Below are 14,860 nucleotides of genomic sequence, written 5' to 3' on the forward strand. Positions count from 1 at the left end.
CGACCGAACAGAGCAGCCACAACTTGCGACGTATGCCCCGGCGCATTGTCGTGCAGAGAGCGTCGTGCAGAAAGTGTCACCGCTTCTTTCGCAAAGCTGGTGGCAGGGGATGCTCCAAAAACGAACAGTAATACGACTTGAGCCCGAAAATGAGGGAACCACTTAGTGGCATTCGCTTCAGAGCTGTTCCAGAGATTCGATAGACAGTAGACCGCTCCATTTGCACCATCAACAGAACAGGCTCTGCTGACGGTATACTACGCCTTCCACATCGCTGGCAACGGGTTCTACAAAACGCTGGTGACTATTTTGAAAGAGTGTAACAGGTGCGGGCATATAACTCTTTTGTATCGGTTGCGAATAAGTAGTTGCCACTATTTAATTTCCAACCCTCGCATTTTCAACCATATTACATCTCTCACAATTACCTTTCAGTGAATCATTTTTCGTATCTAGAACCACTTTCAAAGTTGTTGTCTAGAATCGTAATGAACTTGACCTACGCTTGTTTTTTTTGTGGTTCCCAATGAAACTAAACTTCTACGGTTTGTTAAAAGCGTGGTACTTCTTATTTTATGAATCTAGCACATAAGACGTTAATTTTAAGTTACAAATTTTTATGTAAGTGTAGCCGTACTCCTTTGTTTTGTTGAGTCTAAATTTTTTGTTGTATGTTCCATTGATATTTATTTACTGAACAATTTCACTGCTATAGATAACTTTTACCATGTTTTGTTTCATACAGTCTTCATGTGATATCAGTTTCAATGTAATTTACCAGCAACTTGAACTCTTTCAGAGCGACAGGCAGTTGTTGTCTCAAGACGTTCTTGCACTCTGAGGGCCGCGCGGGATTAGCCGAGCGGTCCAAGGCGCTGCTGTCATGGACTGTGCGGCTGGTCCCGGCGGAGGTTAGAGTCCTCTCTCGGGCATGGTTGTGTGTGTTTGTCCTTAGGATAATTTAGGTTAAGTAGTGTGTAAGCTTAGGGACTGATGACCTTAGCACGTAAGTCTCATAAAATTTCTCGCACATTTGAACATTTTTTTTGCGATGTGAGAAATGGTTCAAGAAACAAATTACAGTTGCAGAACATGAAAAGTTCGATTCATACATGTCATATTGAAGCTCTGTTGCATGTTAGGTTAACATGGTCTTGCGTATCAGAGGCTGAGTGGTTACGTAACAAAGAATGACGTTAGTATTCTGCGTGAAATTCGCTACGTAATCGTGTTAAGTGTTTCCTTGTCTCCTCGCTAACGGGAGTCGTGTAGTTCGTTACTCGACGGCGGAAGTTTGTACTTAGTTCAAATGGGCTACTATTAAAGTGTAGAGCGCCATTAAAGTATAGTGGAAAGGCGTGAGGTGCTGCTTGGTTAAAATTTACGCCGGGTTAAGTGGGACGCCGCAATCGATACACGGCCGGCGGCCTGCGTTAACGCCTGTTCACAGCGAGCACAACCCATGGCGTGCCGGACGAAATGAGTGGCTGCCTTTCACTACCTATCGACAGTTCTTGCATGACCACTGCTTTCTTCTTTAGCTCTCATTGACTCCTACATACTTCCATTACATACTGCTGTACTGCATGAACGTAGCACCATCATTTGATTGTGACTTTTAGCAGACGTCAGTTCCTGTACAATAGAAACAAAAGAGCTTGTTCTTCTGTTTCTCAGTTTCATAAATATTTCAGGGATGACGCGAAAATAAGACACTCCAGAGTCAATGAGCGAAATGGAAGGAAAGGAATTCACAAAGGAATGAAATATGGCAGATTTTAACAATGGGTCGAAGTCATTATATGATGACTGGGCTACTGCTGTTGTTGACAAATGGTGGGAGCGAACTTGAGAGCCCTTTAGCGATGTACCCTGCCTGGCTTTGGGAGAAATCACACAAACTCTTCGTTAGAGTGAACAGACTGAGAATTAATTGTAATTTATAACGAAAAAATTAGTACCTTAGCCACTCAGGAATGGACTATTATTCAGTACATAGATAGTGTGAGGAACAGTGGAGTATTGACATTCTTGAAGCAAAAACCCTGACTTTCATAAAATCATCTTAGCCAAGTATCTATACTGAAGTGTCATATAAAATGGCCGGCCACGATGGCCGAGCGGTTCTAGGCGCTACAGCCTGGAACCGCGCGACCGCTATGGTCGCAGGTTCGAATCGTGCTTCCAGCATAGATGTGTGTGATATCCTTAGGTTAGTTAGGTTTAAGTAGTTCTAAGTTCTAGGGGACTGATGGCCTCAGCAGTTAAGTCCCATAGTGCTCAGAGCCATTTGAACCACTTGAAACACAGAAAAAGGTATAGGCATCCGTAATCAAATACAGGAAATGTAAACAGGTAGAATACGACGCTGCGGTCGACAACGCCTATATAAGACAGAATGAGTCTGCTGCAGTTGTTAGATCGGTTACTGCTGCTACAATGGCAGGTTAACAAGATTTAAGTAAACTTGAACGTGGTATTATAGTCGGCGCACGAGCGATGGCATACAGCATCTCCGAGATAGCGTTGAAGTGGGGATTTTGCTGTACGACCAGTTCAAATGGTTGAAATGGCTCTGAGTACTATGGGACTTAACTTCTGACGTCATCAGTCCCCTAACCTAAGGACATCACACACATCCATGCTTGAGGAAGCATTCCAATCTTATACCGTAGCGGTCGTACGATTCCAGACTGGGGAGCCTAGAACCGCTCGGCCACCCCGGCCGGGTGTACGTGAATATCAGGAATCTGGTAGAACTTTAAATTTCCGATGTAGCTGCAGCCAGAAAAAGATCCTGCAAGAACGGGACGAACGACGACTCAAGAGGATCCTTCAAAGTGACAGAAGTGCAACCCTTCCGCAGATTGCTGCACATTTCAATGCTGGACCATTACTAAGTGTCAGCTTGCGAACCACTCAACGAAACACCACCGATATGCGATTTCGGAGCCGAAGGCTCACCCGTGTACGGTTGATGACCGCATGACACAAAACTTTATGCCTCACCTGGGCCAGCTATTGAAGCTGTTGAAGATTGGAAACATGTTGCGAGGTCGGATCTGTCTCGTTTCAAATTGTGTCGATGAACGTGTACCTCGTGAATCCATGGATCCTGCATGTCAGGAGGGGACTGTTCAAGCTGATGGAGGCTCTCTAATGGTGTGCGGAGTGATAAGGGCCCCTGATATGCCTAGATGCGACTCGTGACACGCACGTAAGCATTCTGTCTGTTCACCTGCATCCATTCATGTCCACTGGGCATTACGACGGACTTGGCAATTCCAGCAGGCTAAAGTGAAACTCCACACGTCCATAATTGCTACAGAGTGGCTCCGGGAACAATCTTCTGAGCTTAAACACTTCTGCTGGCTACCAAACTCCACAGACACGAGCATTGCTGAACAATTTGGGATGCCTTGCAACGTGCTGTTCACCCCCCTCGTTTTCTTACGGGTTTATGGACAGCCCTGTAGGATTGATGGTTTCAATTTCCTCCTGCGCTACTTCAGACATTAGTCAAGTCCATGCCATGTCGCGTTGCGGCACTTCTGCGTTCTCACGGGGACCCTACACGATATTAGGCAGGTGTACCAGTTTCTTTGGCTCCTCAGTGTGTAAGAAGTGGACTGCTACTATACTTGACAAATGATGGGACAGTACCCTGGAGCCGTTTTGCGATGCACCCATCCTGGCTTTGAGGACATCACTCAAACTCACTGTTAGATTGAACAGACTGCGAAGTAACGAGAGAAATTAGTATCTTATCCACTCAGTAATGGACTACTATCTTGGTACATAAAGTGTAAGGAACAGTGGTGTTTTGACTTTCTTGAAATAGGAACCCTGACTTTCATGTATCTAGCTGAATAAAAAGAATTAATCACCGCTTCTCTCTCGACAGAAGAAATGTGCCTTAACCACTCTATTAGTTAGAGGAAACAACTGATTTTATTTATATGCGATGTCTGTTCTTTTGGACATGTCTAAAAGACAGGTTGAGGTATATGGTCTGATATGAAGCGTTCCGATGACCTCTGTGTCCGGATTATTCAGTGGCCAGTGCATCTGCCTAGCAAGTAGGAGATCCGGGTTCAAATCCCTGTCCGACATAAATTTTCACCGTTCTCTGTCAATTTAAATTAATTCCCACTCGCAGCCAGTGTCTGAAATTCGTTTGTGTCTCTATTGATAGTGGCTGCTGTATCAAAATTGGGTCTGAACTTTTGGACACGTCCGAAAGAACAGACATAACATATGTATGTAATTAAGGCGAATGATATCTTCAGTGGAGATGCACACAAGGGCTGAACTCTTACGGGAATCGGCAAAATGCCGCTAGTAATGATAATAATGGCCAAGGGACGCTACATTCGTAGTGTGTGGATAGGTTGAGAATTAGGATCTGACGGAGGGCGTGATAGGGTAGACCCCTGGAGTTGCATTGACTACTGTGTCCGGATGGTATATAGCTTCTGAATAGACACCTCATGCATTCAGTGCATTATAACTTATATTGTGGAAATGTTTAGCAATGAATGTTTGTTATAGATTTTTTCGCCACCTTTTTGACATTTGTGACATATCGTAGATGGAAATCTCGCCATTGGAACTGGCAATCTCTTATTTATTTCACCTTCATTCACTGTTTCAGTTTTGTTTTACAATTTCAGAAATATATGGGAACAAACATGCGACGATTGTTCGCATTGTAATTGGGTCTCTTCCATCCATGTCCTCTTTGCTTCCGCCTGCCTGGTGTTGAAAGTTTTCTCCCAGAAAAAAAGTAGAAAAAAAGATATACTACAAAAAATATCAGTGGGTGACAGGTATTGGAATGCATCGTGGCCAGATATCAGAATTCTTGAAAAAAGGAAAAAGGGCACTGTGATTAACGCACCTGCTAGTAAGCGGAAGATCCCGGGTTCGATTGAACCTAAAAAAGAGAAACAGAAATGGCGCAGTGGTCAGTGCATCAGCCTATTAATTAGGAGACTCGGGCTCCAATACTGGTCCAGCCCATACTTTTCATCCTTCATTTGCAGGCAACGACTGTAAATCCTTTGTGTTTTGACTTTATTTGGTTGCTTCTGGTACCAATTAGAATATTTAAAATAAGTTTGTAGCAGCTGTCGTGTGTGGAAAAGAGAGTAAACTCAGTGGTGACCTGCGGGATAAGAAGCTTTCCCGCTGAATGAACTGTTTGTATCGCTCTCCAGCGTCGATCTGGGTGCTGTCGATTAAAATACACGGTATTTCGACTGCGAACATCGCCGTCATCTTGAGATGGTAACTGTAGAATGGACGATCGCATTACATCGTGCATCCTTTACAAGCTTCCTGTTCCCCACTCATCCATCACTACGAGGCCACGTCGGATGGAATGGTGGAGAGATGTCTTCGCCGAACTCCATATGCCAACTATGGTCTTAAAGTGTTTCTGCCGCCCAAGTCGGTCACAGAGATCGCTCAGGCGCTGGGACCCAAGCTTACAGGGAGCGAAACCACTGACGGCCTGATAGCAGCAACGGAAAGCTACTTACGCACCCAACGTGGTCGGCAGAAGCATTGAGGGACCGGAGTTCGTGCCTGGCGTTCGGCGATTGCGTACCTCCACCACTCCAACGGACGCGTCGTGTGGTTGGGAATGAGGCCAGGGGTGGGGAGCAGTAAGAGTATAAAGGAGAAGGAATGTAGCGAACACTTACACTCTACAGATATGAAGATGATGACAAGGCACGCTGTCCAAATGTCGTGTTACCTAAGAGGCTCCACACCGCTGGACACCAGAGACCAACAGAAACTCTGGGACACCGTTTCCGTTTGCACTCCGTCTCTTCTCATGATATGGCAAGCCATCTCCATCATAAGTTCAAAACAGCTCTTATTCAACATACTTCCCAGCACTTATCTTCAGCCATGCAAGCCTGCTCCACTGGTTACCTGTCACGATTATCAATCTACAATCCTCACTTGCATTACAGTGACTGTTCTTATCATTGACTACTGTCACTTTAAACGTCTTCAAACTTAGGAAACCTAAGCCATTGGCAAAGTGTAGCACAAAGAAGAAGCTTCTGCTGCTAGGTAGTCCACACGGTAGAGGTGTGGGCCAGCAGTTACAGGAAGTGTTGGGGAGTGAGTACCAGGTAACCAGCATTGTGAAGCTTAGTGCAGGGTTGGCTCAGGTGAGTTATGTAGGAACTTTACGGAGGATGATAAGGTAGTGGTAGAGGTTGGAGCAGGTAATAGTCTTGACAGGGATGGGCAATATGATGTAGGTGATGACCTGGTAAAGATAGCCACTCAAACTGATGGCATTAACTTGCATTTCGTGCAACTGTTTTACCGTTATTATGGGCCTTATCTTAATGCAGCTGTTAGGCACGTTAAGATGGGGATGGAGAAGGCCCTGACGGCGGAGGGGTGGTGTCAGCTGAGTCTATTAGTAGATCTGGTTTCACTAGGCATGGCCTGCACCTTAACAGGTATGGGAAGGGCAGGCTGGCAAACCTTTTAGGTGACAGTGTAGTGGAGGGATACCTCATGGAAAAATTCCTGTAGTAGTTGATGCTAGGTCTGTACCTTGTTTAGACTGAAGTCACCTGATAGGGATACCTGCTTGAAGGAAGTACCTCCAACTAAGGAATCACATACACAGGACGTCATGTTTCCCATTAGAGAAGGAATTATCATATTTCATCAAAATATAAGAGGTATTAGAGATAAAATTAAGTGAACTGCTTATAGATGTTGACTCTGCAATTATTGGTTTATCGGAGCACCACTTAAACAGTTTGACAATTCAGAGGTTTTCATTACCAGGATACAGATCAGCTGGCTGCTTCTCAAGTTCCTTGGGGGCTGGTGGAGTGGCTATGTAAGTTAAGAACAGTATTCCATTTGAGTCCATAGACATATCGCGGCACCGAGCGAGGTGGCGCAGTGGTTAGCACACTGGACTCGCATTCGGGAGGACGAAGGTTCAATCCCCTCTCCGGCCATAGTGATTTAGGTTTTCCGTGATTTCCCTAAATCGCTTCAGGCATATGCCGGAATGGTTCCTTTGAAAGGGCCCGGCCGATTTCCTTCCCCATCCTTCCCTCACCCGAGCTTGCGCTCCATCTCTAATGACCTCGTTGTCGACGGGACGTTAAACACTAATCTCCTCCTCCACATATCGCGGCACAACACTGAAGAGATAATTGAATGTTGTCTGGGGGCAGATGAATTTAATGATAGTAAACTTCTAGTGGTTTTTCTGCTCAAGCTAGAGAGGGCTCTTTATTCACTTTATAGGAAGTACCAGAAATTAGTTATATCTGGTGACTTCAGAATTAATTTTATGTATGATTGAGCAAGAAAAAGGATGTTGGTTGATCTCCTAAATTCATATGATATGATACAGACTGTGTTTTTTCCAACTGGGGTGCAAGGGAACAGTAACACAGCCATAGATAATATTTTTATTCATTCTTCATTACTAAATGGGCATTCTGTTACTTAAAGTGTGAATGGCCTCTCCGACGATGATGCACAAATTTTGACATCAACAGGCTTTTGTACTCAAACAAATGTCACATATAATTACAAATTATGTAGGAAAATTAATCTAATGGTAATAGAGAGTTTTAAAACTCGTCAGGGAACCAGAATGGCAGAATGGTTATAGTGCCGATAACACATATGACAAATTAATGCTTCCCTAAATACATTTCTCATGCTCTTTTAGAGTTGCTTTCCATTAGATCTTTCTAATCGGTGTACTAGCAGTAAAAAGCAAGCTGGGTGGTTGACTAGTGCGATAAGCATATCATGTAGAACAAACTGGGAATTATATCAAAATGTTAGAAATAGTCACAACCAAGCTACAGTTGCCCATTACAAACAGTATTGTAAGGTGCTTAAAAACGTTATTAGGAAGGCAAAGAGTACGTGGTGGGCAAGTGGAATAACTAATTCACAGAATAAAATTAAAATCTTATGGTCAGTTGTGAAAGAAATATCTTATCACCAGCACAAGGTCAACGATATTACGTCAGTTCGTAGTAAAAATAGTTCTGTTACTGATAAATCAGATATATGTACAGTATTTAAAAATCATTTTCTGAGTTTTGCTGGTGAATTAAATAAAACTTTATTTTCTACTGGGAACTATAAAACTTTCTTGGCAAATGTCTTTCCGAGATTTATGTCCGAAATACTTCTCTGTGATACAGACAAGGGGTAGATTGGGTCAATTAAATCACTGAAGACTATGGACTCTCATGGATATGATGGAGTGCCTAGCAGAATATTAAAATACTTAAGTGCACATGTTAGTCCTGTCCATAGCCATATTTGTAGTTTTTCCTTTAGGAATGGTGAGTTTCCTGAACGATTAAAGTACTCAGTAGAAAACCCCGCTTTATAAAAATGGGTAAAGGGATAATGTAGACAACTTTAAACCTATTTCTATACCATCCCTTTTCCCTAAAGTTACTGAAATAGATACAGATGTAGTAATTAATACTGGTTCCAAACCTCTCTGGGACCATTGCTACTGAGTTCAGTCATACATTAGCTACAACCCACTCTCCGCAGCCCCTGCCGTGTTTTGCTCCCCCCCCCCCCCCCCCACCCCCCCGCGTTATCACCTGCTTTAGCACCTAACTACAATGTAAGACGAAGACTTTCACCGGAAGACTTTCATTTTTAAAATGATGAAAGATGAATGATGGTTTGTTTGTGTGTACGTTCACACGTTCGCTCGTGGGTTTTTTTGTGTGTGTGTGTGTGTGTGTGTGTGTGTGTGTGTGTGTGTGTGTGTGTGTGTGTGTGTGTGTGTGTGTGTGTGTGTGGATGTGTGTGTGTGGGTGGATGGGTGAGAGACAATGAATGACGAAGGAATTCGCAGTGCCCCGCAAGCGGTATCCACAATTCCTTCTCAGAAAAGAAAGCCAATTATCCACGGTGGGGGCGCACACTTGTTACAAAACATGCTTCCCCTCTGTTGCTCCTATGCACTGCAGCACAGGCTCGACCTTCACGCAGCAACCCCTCTTAAAACCAAACAACTTCAGACATGTGCACTATACTTACTGTTCATAAAATACTTCATTGCAGCACTCCTTACTTCTTAACTAGCAGGAATTAAACAGCTTCAGGCTGTTAATGCTTTGCATCTAATCACTCTAATAATAATAATAATAAAAGTAATAACACTGTGTAAAACACTGTAGCCTTTATGTAGTTACTGCTCTGCCGTGGTATCACTAAACACATTTACATTTTCGAAGCGAATAAAGAATAAATTTGTGGACTAGTGCAGGTACTATCTACATTTTCTTGACATAGTGGTATTTGTTACGTACATGTCTCACTTTTATCATCAGCGTTGTACGGACGAAGCACACCATACGTCTGTAATGCGTGGACTACGTGAGGTACCTGTAACCTTCACCGAGATAATGCCACTAATTAAAAAAATCACGATTGATGACTTATATAATCAGTATCAGAGTGTTACAAAACTATGCCATTAGTAATGGTCTATTTTAAATAATTTAGTTTCATGAATGCAACAGAATCCAATTTCTTAGTATTTACTCCTCAGAAAATTTCATCTTACGCCTCGGTGTGTAAGTACCCCCAGGTTGGAATGCAGTGGCCCAAAGTCATACTTGGAATTCTGGTCCGGACGGAGACTCGAAAATGGATTTTCCTCTATGTTATATTGGTTTGTTGATTAGGTGAAAGAGACCAAACAGCGAGGTCATCGATCTCAAGGGATTAAGGAAGGATGGGGAAGAAATAAGGCCGTGCACTTTCAAGGGAACCATCCCGGCATTTGCCTGAAGCGATTTAGGGAAATCACGGGAAACATAAATCAGGATGTCCGGACGCGGGACTGAATCCTCGTCCTCCCGAATGCGAGTCCAGTGTGCTAACCACTGCTCCACCTCGCTCAGTACTAGGCTATGTAATCTACGAAACAGGTAGACAGGCATTTGAAATATAGAAGCTTAGGTCGCTATGGGGAGCATACTTGGATTGCCTACGTGGCCCTCAAATATCTGGACCACATGGTGTCTGATGGTCAACAAAAACATATGACACGTCAACCATTGCATTAATGTGGCCGACCCTTCACTCTGCCGACGTTGTCAGCTTGACACGGATTCAAGTTGCTTGAAATGTGGATCATCCGGGAATATAAGACAGTTGATAAAAATACTTCTTCTTCCTAAGGCACCACACGCCAGTGGCTTCCACAGTCCCTTTTATTCAATGTTTTGGGTAGTGTGTTTTGGGCCCTGCCAGCAGCTGGGGTGAGCCGCGGATGAGAAGAAAACTTCGTAGTGAGTGTCTAATGCTCAGCACAGGACCAGGGACAGGGACATACAGCATTTCTGTTAGAGTCGACGCGCACAGACTTTTTATCTGCATGACAATGAGATTGACTTCTAGACACTCGCATGCGGGAGCCGGTGTGGTGCCAATCTGTTTATTTCGCAGGGAGGGCGGACTTTTTTCTATTTTTGATTACTGTATAACGTGTTGTTATTACTTTCTTGCCATAAGGAATCAACGGTACAACACTTACATATGTACCACGCAGAAAATGAAGTCCTTGTATATGGTCGCGGGTGTGCATCCATAATGTTTGTTCCACAGTGACGGCTGTCTTTTTCTCAAATAACTTAACTGATTTGATTGAAAGGCCTCGTCAATTATTTTTTACTTCCAGCTTCGTTCCCCTAAGAAAATTCTATTTTCAGGAAAAAATCATTTAAGTGGTAGATCACATCATATTCATAATTTTCGTAATCACAATATATTCGACGTCAGCGTTACGTGGAAATGAAAAATAAAGCAATACCAGCAGCGAGATACAATCCGGAGGCCTCGCACGTAAAAAGCTAAGCACTTATTGGCTCGAGCTGCGGAATCCTTCAGTACAACCAGCCATACAATGTATGTAAGGCAGTGAAAAATGTTCAAACTCGATTTTCTCGAAAATGGTTGAGACTTGCGTTTTTCCGTCCACATATGTTAAAGTCTTAGTCGTGATCTATAGGCCCTGTCAATACGAATCAAAGCAGCGAGAGCAAGTTTGTATGTTCCACTTCTCAGCACTAATGAGGACACCATCACATCTGTTTTGATGAGACACAGATATGCCGTAGAGAGACATAGCTAGAGGATTTTCACACCACGACTTATCAAAATGTGTCATGAATGGGGAAGCAGAGTAGTAGATAGTAGCAGATATATAACCGAAATACAGGAGATGAGTGAAACATTAGATTAAAATTCGTGGAAGGAGATTTAAAAATGTAATGTGCCAAACTCCAATGTATTCAAAACAGTCCATGAAACTTTGTCAGCTGCCTCTAGCAGAATAGAGTCATTAGAATCTAACACTAAAGAAAATTTGACAACGTAGCTAGTATTCAGCAGGGGGTCACTGATTCTACTTCCAGAGTCACTTGTATCTTCGTTGAAAGGGTAAAAATGAAATTAGATTCGAAATTAAAAATATTATTACAGTGCATAATAATAAGGGAATCAATAACAATGACGATCACTGATGAAGTTCATGTACGTTAGATGGCTCTCAGGAGAAAGGGAGACTTCATCGCAAGCTTTTGCAAAACAGTTTCGGAGTGTGTTATTAGAGAAATGAGACGACAGGAGATGTGTCACAAGTGGAATGGAAGGGGATGCCCTATCACGGGGAATGAGAGCAGAAGAATCTTATTGGTCATATGGACGAGCTGATTGAAACGGTTTTAGACAATTATTGGTCTAACAGTACACAATGTAACGTAAGAAAGAAAATTTGCCAGGGGAGAAATTCCTTGGGCAGTGGTTATGACAGTTCCAAAGATTATTTCCAAAGTTTGTGTGAAAAGAATTTGTATTTAGATAACCCACTTAGTGAAGAAGCCCTCATTTCGGTAGTATCGGATAAACTGCAAAGTAGTGTACAGGGGAAGTTATAAGGCACTTCAAAAGAACAAACGGAAGCTATTTTCGAATCATTAGACCAATTACACGCTTTTCAAGAGGAGAGAAATACAATAGCGGATGAAGTGTGAATTGGGGATAGCCAGAAAGTTGAAACTGGAGGGAACGAAACAGGAACCAGAATGAGATGAGGGAGAACGTGAGCCACAATAATTGTTGTAATAGACTTGGAAGAGGAGGTTGGAACCGAGGAGGTCAATTAATCACAGTAATATACGACACAAGCAACACAAGGAAAGCGCAATAATGACTGGATAGAGAGAGGGCGTGAGAGAGATGACGATGAAAGGGTTTACCGGAAAGGAGTTTGTGTGGAGTACAGATACAAACTCGCATGATGGACGGACCAGTGGTAATGGAAAGATTGAGAAAAGAAAATTCTGGGGATATTAAGGAAGTTCTGTTTAAGGTAGATGAAATTGCAAGTAACGAAAAACACCAACTCGTGTAGATGTGGAACCAGGATTTATTAAGGTAGTCGTGGTTACTGATACAGCTAGTGAATTGTGTACTATAGAAGGGGGACTTTATAATCAAACAGTGAATGAAGAAGCAGTACCCATATTGCCATTTACAGGCGTTAAGGTTATGGGTGCAGTAGGTGGTAATAGTCAAATAATAAAAAGTAAAAAATAAACTATATACTACCGGATGCAAACGTACAAGGAATAGCGTTGGACGTTAGTGCAAGGGTGGTACCGAATTTTGCACTGGAAGGTAATAGGGACATATTTATTGGTGGACTGGGCAACTGTTATGGATTTAGGGTTGTGACTCCGACGGTAAATGGTACTCACAGAAAAATTGGATTTGGTAATTTAGTTAGTCTCAAATTAAGGTACAGGACAAATGCTACCTGAAAATAATACGTGAATATTTTCAGTAGGATGTGGATGAAGAGAGGAAAGTATTCCACAGAGGAGAAAGGATAAAAATGAAAATAAGATTGGCTTAGGAATAGCACACGAAGTAATGAATTTGGACCAAGATCGGAAAAGAGAGATGGAGAATTTATTGTTAAAATGTAAAAAGGTTTTTTCTGATAAAGCAGGATTAATCAAGGGAGAAATTTACAAGTTTAAGGTCAACCCATCTCAGCGTTTTAAATTAAGATCGAATTTAATACCGTTAGCAAAGAGGGAAACTCTAGACAAAGAAATGCAGAGGATGTTACCTTTGCAGATTATCGGGAGATCAAGTAGTCAGTACTGCAACATGTCAGTGTATGTTCCGAAGAAACATGGTTCAGTACGAGTCACAGTGGTCGCAAATGTACTAATTAAAGTCCTATAATCTGAGAACAATAAGCTAGAATCTCTCGAGGAACTGTTACAGAAATTTGATGAGACTTGTAAGTTTCTAGTCGATTTGACCGTTGGATATTGGCAGATACAATTGGATGAAAGATGTAGACACTTTGCAAGTTTAAAATGTTCAAATTTCTGTGAGATCTTATGGCACTTAACTGCTAAGGTCATCAGTCCCTAAGCTTACACACTACTTAACCTAAATCATCCTAAGGACAAACACACACACCCCTGCTCGAGGAAGCACTCGAACCTCCGCCGGGACCAGCCGCACAGTCCATGACTGCTGCGCCTGAGACCGCTCGGATAATCCCGCGCGGCACTTCACAAGTTTCATAGCGTGTATAGGGACCAACTTTATCAGTTTACATCACTGGCATTTGGACTAAATATTTCGGTATCCGTGCTCAGAAGGAAGCGGGATTCCATACTTGAAGACAGACTGATATCTAAAATTACTTTGTACGCAGACGACATTTTTACTGCTGCCAGTAACTGGCATGGGGATAATTGGAGAAAGAACTAAAACTTTTTCAAAGTTAAAATGATACATTTAACGTAGCCTAGCCAAATTCGAGTTCGGAAAAGTGGAGATACATTTGTAGGGGAAAATGTGTAGCAAAAGATAATGGCCCGAATCCTGCTAAGTTGGAAGCCATGAAGGGATACACACCACTAAGGGTCTGGGTTATTTTTACCCGAAATTCGTAATTGAACAGGTTCCAAACGCCGCAGTTATACTTAATTTAACTAAAAACAACATCCCATGGGTGTGGACAGTGTCAGGAAGGGTTTGATAGAATCAAGGAAGCTGTCTGTATAGGAGGAATACTGATCCATGCGAGAGTAGATAAGGTGTTTTATGAATTTGTTGACAGTTCAGATTTTGGAAAAGGAACACATTTATTCGAAATTGTCGAGACTGCGAATGAGGTAGAGCACAAACAGTTCCTTTCCTAGCAGAATATTAACGCATTGTGTACGTAACTGCACAGTTACTGAAAGACAGCCATTAGCAATCCCGTGTGTTTTAGATTAGTTCCACTTGTATTTGTTAGGGGCAAAAGTAAATGTATGTTGCGACCATAAGTCACTTTATTTCATTAAGAGCTGCGGATTCACTCCTTCTAGAATTATCAGATGGGCCGCTGCACTCGATAAATAAAAACTCGCCATACTTTATAGTTTTGGCAAAGACAGTGTGGTGGCGGACGTATTATTCAGATTGCCATCAGGAATGAATAGAAGGGGATCAGAGTGAATCGGTCTCTAGAGAGATATGTTTGTTGTGTATGAGGGGACTAGGCTTCGATAGTAATGTTAGAGAGATCATGAGGAACATGAGAAACAAATAAAAGAATTGATTATGGCTGTGGTAAAGAAAACATGGGAAGAAAGTAGGGAACCCAAAATAAGGAAATGCTACTTGGTCGGAAAAGAGACATTGTACCGCAGAACTAGTTTAGTGTGCGAAAATTGTTAGTTACGTTTACCTGAACGCACCACAAATGTGTTCATATGGTATACCCATATGAGCTATG

The sequence above is a fragment of the Schistocerca gregaria genome, chromosome 5, assembly GCF_023897955.1.
Source record: "Schistocerca gregaria isolate iqSchGreg1 chromosome 5, iqSchGreg1.2, whole genome shotgun sequence".
NCBI classification, from domain to species: domain Eukaryota; kingdom Metazoa; phylum Arthropoda; class Insecta; order Orthoptera; family Acrididae; genus Schistocerca; species Schistocerca gregaria.